Genomic DNA, 8,379 nt, shown 5'->3' with positions numbered 1-8,379 from the left:
CAGCCGCGCCACGACCAAAGGACGACGTACGTACGACCTGTGCACCACCCCGTCGGTCCGGCCCGGCGACAGCGTGCCCCTCCTTCTCCGTCGCCATCTCTCTGTCCGTCCAAACCACATCGCACCTTCCACTAGCGCGCATGGCTCCGCCGCCGACCTACCCATCCCCCTCACCGCAACTGAGGCCTGACGCGCACGCGACGGCCGGCCTGTACGGCCAGCGACCCCGACGCCGTAACCCGATTATTCCGACGGGCCGCCGTGTCAGCCACGCACACGATCCATCGCCCGCCCGACACACCAGAGGCCGAGCTCCGTATCAAAGGACGGCGTACGTACAGGCAGCGCACGGGTGCGCCACGCACCGGCGGCCAATCTCCTCCCGGCCCGCACGGGCCGTGCAACTCCTATAAAAACCACCGCGAGTGCCGCGAACCACACCGAACCACACCTCACTCCTTGGCTCTAGCTACCTGCTATAGAGCAGTGACCTCTTAGCACCACCACCAGCAGCGGCAGCGACGGCGAGAGGGCGATAGCGGTTGGACCGCCGGCGAGGGAGCTACCACCATCATGCAAGGGGACCAGGCGGAGAAGAGGGGGAAGGTGAAGAAGGGGTGGCTGGCCGTCCGGGTCGGCCAGGCGGAGCAGCAGGGCGACGGGTTCCGGCGGTTCGTCATCCCCATCGCCTACCTCTACCACCCGCTCTTCCAGCGGCTGCTGGAGGCGGCCCGGGACACGTACGGCTACAGCTCGGCCGGCCCGCTCTGGCTGCCCTGCTCCGTCGACGAGTTCCTCCGCCTGCGCGCGCTCGTCGACCAGGAGACGGCGCACTCGCACTCCTCGTCGCACCGCGTGCACGCCGGCGGCTACCAGTAGCAGGCCTACTCGTTCGCCCCGTGCACCCGCGCAAAAATCACGTCCTGATCGACCCACATCGATCATCGAGCCCCGGCCCGCCGGCTTTCGTTTGTTGAGCACCGAGTGCGCAAGCGGCGGTAGTACATCTGCCTGCCGGAGAAAGCAGTCACACATGTACATGTACACGTACATAGAGAGAGATACCAGATACGGAGGTGCATGAGAGGCAGTCAGTAGGTGATTACTGAATAGTCAGTTACCGGTGAGAGCAGGTATAGCACAGGCCAACATTTGATTGGTCTTTTTTTGTATTGATCGATATCAGGTGGCCTGATGAAACCAGTAGGCTTTTGTATATGTGTTTTCTAGGATTAAAATGATTTATGTTGTAAGATAACATTAAAGGGGAAGTTAGGACATCTTCAACGCTGATCTCCAAACCCTCGCTTCTTTCGATCATTCCCGCTAAAACAGTTGGCAATGACTCATTGGAAACTTCTATTGGATCTGGGAGAAGAAGAAACCCAATCAATGGGTAGGTAGTCAATTTCTGCACGGTGGAACGTGTAACCCGCCTGCTGTCCAAGTCAACCACTGAATTTTTTGTCTACAGCAGAGAAAACCAATCCATCGACAGAGATGCACGAGCCAACCATCCAACTGTAGCGTAAACCGGATTTTACTTAATTAGACGATTTTCATCAAACATGACCAAATTCATCAAAATTTGGATAGAAAATAGACAAAATCATCCATAAATAGCATGCAAATATGTCTACTACAACAATAGTTCAACTCAACGAGATTAACCGGATGTTCAATAAGTTTTTGATGAATTGATTATGTTATCCCACACATACTGCATCTTGAGCTTCATCCAACAATGTATGTGCATGAATGGTCTGCCGTGTGACCTCTACTACATTATGACAGCTCGTGCAGGCTAGGCGTGTAGAGCAACAATTAATGAGTGAAGGAGTGAATCAATCAACATGTACATTAAGAAGAGGCAGAAATTATGATCTTCATGGTTGCCATGCGCAATGGCCACATTGCCTCCATAATACTTCATGATGGAGTTCTCGATGGTGTACTATCAATACGCTAAGGACTTGACATTGCATGCATAGATGATGTGCATGTTATAGGACGCAGTGTGCTTTCGCGCATGAAACAAACCATGCACGCGCTACCAAAAAACCCTCTTCCGCTCCTGCCTATAAAGTCCGTAGATATGGCCAACCACGCATCGCATAACAACCCATCCTCCTCCACCGAGTACCCCGCAATCCTTCTTACTCTAAAAAACGACATGAATTTCGAAAATAAGCTCGATGCTATTTGACCGAACACCTGCCGGGTGTGGTGTCTACCATGGACGTCGATAGGGGGCGGGGGTACGTGGGTCGCGGAAGGATCCTGGTGTGGTGTCCACCATTTCGAAAAGAAAGACATGTTTATTGTAAAAAAAAATTCCTGACTTTTTGATTTTATTATTATTAATTTTTCCCATATGAGGTGTTTATACACCAGGAATGGAAGGGTATTTCCCCAACAGTGATGCTATTCTTTCGTACAAGTCTTACGCACGAATAGGACTTCTGAAGAAAGAGGTCACGCGTTACTATCATCTCTTTTCTCCTCCATAAGAAAAGTCCCTTCTCCTCCCATCGATGCCGCCACCGGTCTGCCCCATATCTAATGGCCACTTGGCCATGGAGGTGAGGAGGATCTCGGCCCCCGTTGGCGGGAGGTACTCCATTCTCGTTCTTGTTAGATTCAACATTTTCGTTGGGGTTGTATGGTGACGACGGTGTCCTTTGGTAGGAATAATGTCTCCCGCGTTCTATCCATGTCCCGATGATGCGTCTGGTATCGTCGGAGGGCGTGTGGAGGTGTGTCTTCGTTGGATCTCGCGGGATTCGGTCGGTGGTGCTGGTTTTCGGTGGATCTGTTTTGATCTGGTCTTCGTTTGAGTGTTTACAGGTTTGATCCTTCTGATATACGACTTTTCTCATCAGCGACGGTTGCTGCTTTGATGCGTTGGTCCTACGGGCCTTAGCACGACGACTTTCCGATTGCCTACTACAATAATGTTTGTTGCCTGGCTCCCGTGAGGGAGAGGCGATGACGGCGGGGCGCCTTCGGCTCACTCCAGTGCTTGTAATCGTCGCTAGATTGTCCACGAACATGGTTATAATTTGTATTACTCTTTTGTTGTTTTTACTGTCATGATTGAAAATGAATAGATTGAAATTTTGTCGAAAAAAAAGAATTCCCACAGAAAGAAACACATGCATCGGCCGTAGAAGCTTCCATGAGTGGTATGTCGGTTGGTCAGGCCGGCGGCCGTGCAAGCAAAGCGTCCCCAGCTCCACCGAAAGCCACTGCTGGTGCAGTATCCCCCCACAATCACTAGTTAGTCAGTAGCGTCATCCATCTCCCCTCCGTACGACGGCCGGGAAAATGAAAATGCATCCTCGCGCAGCCCGCCATTGTCTCGGTGTCCCTTATCAAGTTATCATGGCATATCGCGAGAGCGTTTTCCAGACGCGGGCTGGGCTTGACTTTATTTTCCCCGGAGATTTGGCGGCCGATTCGCCCGAACCGGGGGCAGCCGCCCGGCCCTCCGGAGCCTCTTCCTCCTCGGCTTTTCCTTTCTTTGGCGGCACGTAGTACGTGCCCGGCTCCAACTTGATGCAGTGCACCGTGTTTGCTTGGCATCTCACCTCGCCCACGCGTGGCCGCCACTGGCACTAAGTCAGTCAACCGCGAATCAAGGCAGAGGAGGATCGGCTTCCCGTCCCGTCCATGGGACCAGCGAGTGAACAGTGACGGCCACCAATGGCGAAGCTTTTGCAAGGAATATTTGCCGGTGATGAGCGATCATGACGATGATACGGATCGACGATGGTGGCTTTCGATGGACATCCGTTGCCGCGTTGCGCTTGCGTGCCCCCCGTGGCTCCGTTGCTCTCAGTGCCAAAGCGCCAAGGGGCCCGTTAGATAGATAGATAGATAGCGAGCACGTACCACCACCACCTTTGTACGTACAGTATGCACGAGAGCAACCGCGCGCGACGGGTCGAGCTGTGGTACAGAAGTGCACGCTGTTTTGTATCCAGATACGCCGGGGTAAATGGTCGTGTCAGGCGTGCCTGTGAGGCAGCCTAGCAGTATGAACACATTCTTGTCCCGGTGGTTCCGAGGGCGTGATGACCTGACCGGTTGGTAACGTTCCTGGCGGAAGATCGGCGACGGCGACACGGGAGTCCCATCGTCCGTAGGTTCAGTACCTCTAGTTGGTGGCCGGATCGGCACGGTTTGTGTGTTTCATCGTCTAGTTCAGTCGAGAGACGAAGGATGGGACGGGAGCCGTGCTCCGCCGGGCAGCGGACGCACTGAATGGACTTCAGGCGCCTGCTCCATTTCTACCGGGTTTGCACATTGCATGGAACGGAGTTCTTACGTACTGCTTTGCTCAGACGGCGGCACCTGCATCTTCTGCATGCACGCGCTATCTCGTCATCGTCATGCTGCCACATTATGGTCGCCGGCGAATGTGATCACGCACGCAAGTCCACCCAGACTATATTGTATGGTAAAGCCGGTGGAGAAATACGTAGTACGTGCCGTATAAACTTTGCCTCCGGCGTCAACCGTAGGTTACCCGTCTAGAGCCAAAATGCTACACCTGGTAATGGGTGTATACCATGCCAAAAAAAAAAGGTAATAGGTGTATACGGAACTTATGTGGCAGCTTGTAGTGGGCTAGCATCCCTAAAAAAACTGTAGTGGGCTAGTGTAAGGCCACTCGTCTGCCCGTCTCGAGGAAAGCAATCCACCGCAGCACCGACTGGTCCAGCGTTTTCACCGGCCGAAGCGGGAGAGAAGAGAGCGAAACTAGCGAAGCGCGCGGCCGTGTAGGCGTAGGCCCCTCGACTAGGAAGCGAGGCGCGCGCGAGGGTGACCGGGATGTAGGCGCACGCACGCGCCGCGTCCATCCATCGCCGTCCATCTGCTGTGGCGTGGCAGGGCCATCACCCGCGCCTGCCTAGCTTATCCCGTCGTGGTGTTAACGCGCATGAATCGGCCATGGATGATGGCCACCGTCCGGGACCTGGTGAGTTGCGCCGGGGCGTGGAATCACGTACGCAACCGTCGGGCCGGCTGGGGGCTGGTGGTCGGATCGAGGTGCGATGCTAGTGCCGACCGAGTGCACGCCGCTGCCCCTGGCCTTGGCCGTGGGTTTGGCTGGGTTTAGTTTTAGTTTAATTTTCATCTCATGTATATGATCCCCTTTTGGAGGTGGTAAGAGCATCTCCAACTGCCGCGGTAAAAAGCGCGCGGGGTAAACCGAGTCTTTTGGGCGCGCGGGACGTTTCGGCGCGCTTCAGCGGTGGCGTGAAAATCGCGCGCGCGAGAACGGTTTGCACGCGCGCGGGAAAAGGTGACAGGTCGCGCGCTTTTTTTAGCGCACCGCTTCCGGCGCGCCTATAAAATGCGGCGCGCGCGCCACACGTCTATTCCACACGCTTCTCTTCCTTTTCCGTTGCCACACGCCCCTCCACCGCTTCCTCGGTTGCTTCCGCTGCCACCCGCGCCACCGCTCCAGCGCCCCGCTACCATGCCGCCGCGCTGCCGAGGAGTGTCGGGCTACCGCGGCGTCCGCAAGTGCCCCAACGGCGGGTTCTACTCGGAGATACGGTCTGGCCAACTCCGGCTCGGCCTCGGCACCTTCGAGACGAGGCCGGCCGCGCGTACGACGCTGCGGCGTGGCGCCTAGGCAGGCCGCGCCGGCAGATGAACTTCCACGATGTCCACACGCTGCAGCAGGCGCTGGACGTCGCCCCGCCGCCTCGTCTTCGCATGGCACAAGATCGTGCGTATCACGCTGAGCGGCAGAACCGCCTCCTCGTCGCCCATGAGGACGAGCGGGTCATGGCGGAGTGGCGCCAACAACACCCTGAGGACGTCTCCTATGAGCAAGCCTACCGGGCAAGGCGCCGCGAGGAGGAGACGCAAAGGCGCCGCGCTGAGCGGTTGGACATGCATCGGCGGAAGGCCCTGACGCTATCCCAGTGTGATTTCATTGAGAATGGTGGTGAGACGATCTTTACATCTGATGATGATCGTTGGGAAGACATGTTGCTCGATATCTCGGATCAGACCAGCGAGGATGGCGACGATGACGATGACGACGGCGACTGGGAGTAGGCTGTAGCTGCACTAGTAGTTTTTATCTATATCCTTGCACTATCTAAATAATTTTTATCTATCTATGCTATAGAACTATGTAAAATATCTATGTATCGTTTTTTCTATCTATGAATTTTATTAAGAAAAATGTACGCATTGTTTAGTGTGCGCTGCATTTTAGCGCGGCCGCTGGAGCTACGCGCGTGCTCTCAATTTTGACGCGTCTGCTAGAGCCACCGCTGCCGGCCGTGCCAAACCAGGCGAACGGCGCGCGGTAAATGTCTTTTTTGCGCGCGGCGCGTTGCGCGGCTGTTGGAGATGCTCTAACGAATCCTCCTATGGCAGGAGCATACGAGTTTGGCGTGACAACTGGATCCCTAGGCCTTTCTCGTATAAACCCATCTCATTGCAAGGCAGATGTCGTGTGCGCTATGTCTCCGATTTCCTGAATGAGAATGGATCCTGGAAGGTGCAGTTACTGTCGCAGCACTTCCTTGCCGCGGACGTTGATGAAATTCTAAAGATTAGAGCTTCTCCGAGGCAGGCTGAAGATGTTATTGCATGGGGGCCCAATAAGCTGGGAGTGTTCACAGTAAAAAGTGCTTATATGCTGGCGTTTGATGAAGCACATTGAGAGAGGGCGTCCTCATCTAGCTCTTCTCCAGACGGGAGTAGAGCTTGCTGGTCTTACATATGGAAAAATGTGATGCCTCCTACTATCAAGAACTTTGCTTGGCGAGTAGCGACTGATGGGCTTCCCACTTGGCGGAACAAGCATAAAATTGGACTAGAAGTATCTAGCACATGTCCAGTTTGTGGTGTTGAAGAGGAAGATAATTTTCACCCCTTTGTGCGTTGTCAGTTTGGGCGAGACTTGTATCTAGAGATGGCCAAGGTATGGAGGTTACCCAGTATTGCAAATCTGATAAATAGTGGGAAGGAGTGGCTACTAATTGCCCTATCACCATTAAGTGAAATTGAGCGAAGCATGATGCTTATGACCCTTTGGCGTAGCTGGTTTGTCCGGAATGAGATAACACATCAAAAACCAGCCCCACCACTGGAAGTTTCGGTTCGCTTCTTGCAAAGCTACCTGGAGTCGCTGCTGGCGATCAAACTGAACTCCAACATGGATCTGATTAAGGGCAAGTCCGTGGTGGTCTTGGGTTCTTTGCCTTCACCGGGCAGAGCTGCATCCCCGGAGGTCAGATGGTCTAGACCCAGCACGGATTGGGTTAAACTAAATACTGACGGGTCCTACGATTCTTCTGGAGCAGCGGGAGCTGGAATGATCCTCCGGGATTCAAATGGTGACATTATATTCTCAGCCTGCAGAGTATTGTTTTCTTGCAGAGATGCTCTGGAAGCGGAGTTATGTGCATGCATGGAGGGGCTTTCGATATCTATTCAGAGGTCAAATCTTCCTATTGTTGTTGAGATGGATTCTTCGGAGGCGGTGGCCATGATCACTTGTGCTGGTAAGGATCGATCCATTTATGCTTCTCTTATTAATGAGATAAGATATCTTGTTAGTCTTCGATCTACTTGTATTACTTACGTTTTGCGAGTTCAAAATAAAGCTAATGATTGTCTAGCTGCCTTTGGGAGAGTGGAGAGTAGAACTATGACCTGGATTGGGTCAGGTCCTCCGGAGGTGGTAGAGATTGCTAAAGATGATTGTAAAGACTTGATTATTAAGTAATACAAGTATTTCCCCCACACAAAAAACGAATCCTCCTATCACTGGAAGCTGAGAGGCCGATATTTGGTTGGGTTCAGCGAGTTTATCTATTCATTATTACTAGGACTTGGAAAGCTCAGCACCAACCTTAGTTAGCATCTCCACGCGTAAGAACATTTCAACGTCTATCAAAGGTAACTCACGCACCTTTATTACAAAAGTATGCTTGCTATTGGATATCATAAACAATTTTGCAGCAACAGTAACTTCTGAGTGGAACTGAAACTTGTCGCCATGTTATACGAAGTTTCGGGAGCAAAACTGAAGGCGACCTCGTGGTTTTTACGACAGGCAACATTGGCAAAGTAAATAATATGCTTGATTATCTCGCAAAACTGTTTTTTCTTGATCAAGTTTGGGTTGCCAATTTTTTGGTGCGGTAATAAAGGTTACAAGTAATAAGGTACTCCCTCCATAAAGAAATATAAAAATGTCAAGATAAGTTGTCTGGCCCTTTTTAGAGTGAATTCTACCTTTTACCTCCTATACACGTGTAATTTTGGCAGCAATTGCTCCATTTGATGTGAATCCACTCGGCCCTATTGCTAAAGTGGAAGCCCACGGTCCCACCAGTCCCA

General features: G+C 52.8%; 1 pseudogene; it reads left to right on the top strand.

Annotated features, from left to right (window-relative positions):
* The first annotated feature begins 203 nt into the window (after window positions 1-203).
* On the top strand, window positions 204-1,332 carry LOC119314285 (annotated as a pseudogene).
* The last annotated feature ends 7,047 nt before the right edge of the window (window positions 1,333-8,379 follow it).

Source organism: Triticum dicoccoides, chromosome 6A (assembly GCF_002162155.2).
Source record: "Triticum dicoccoides isolate Atlit2015 ecotype Zavitan chromosome 6A, WEW_v2.0, whole genome shotgun sequence".
NCBI lineage: Eukaryota > Viridiplantae > Streptophyta > Magnoliopsida > Poales > Poaceae > Triticum > Triticum dicoccoides.
This window is presented reverse-complemented; position numbering and strand designations above follow the sequence as displayed.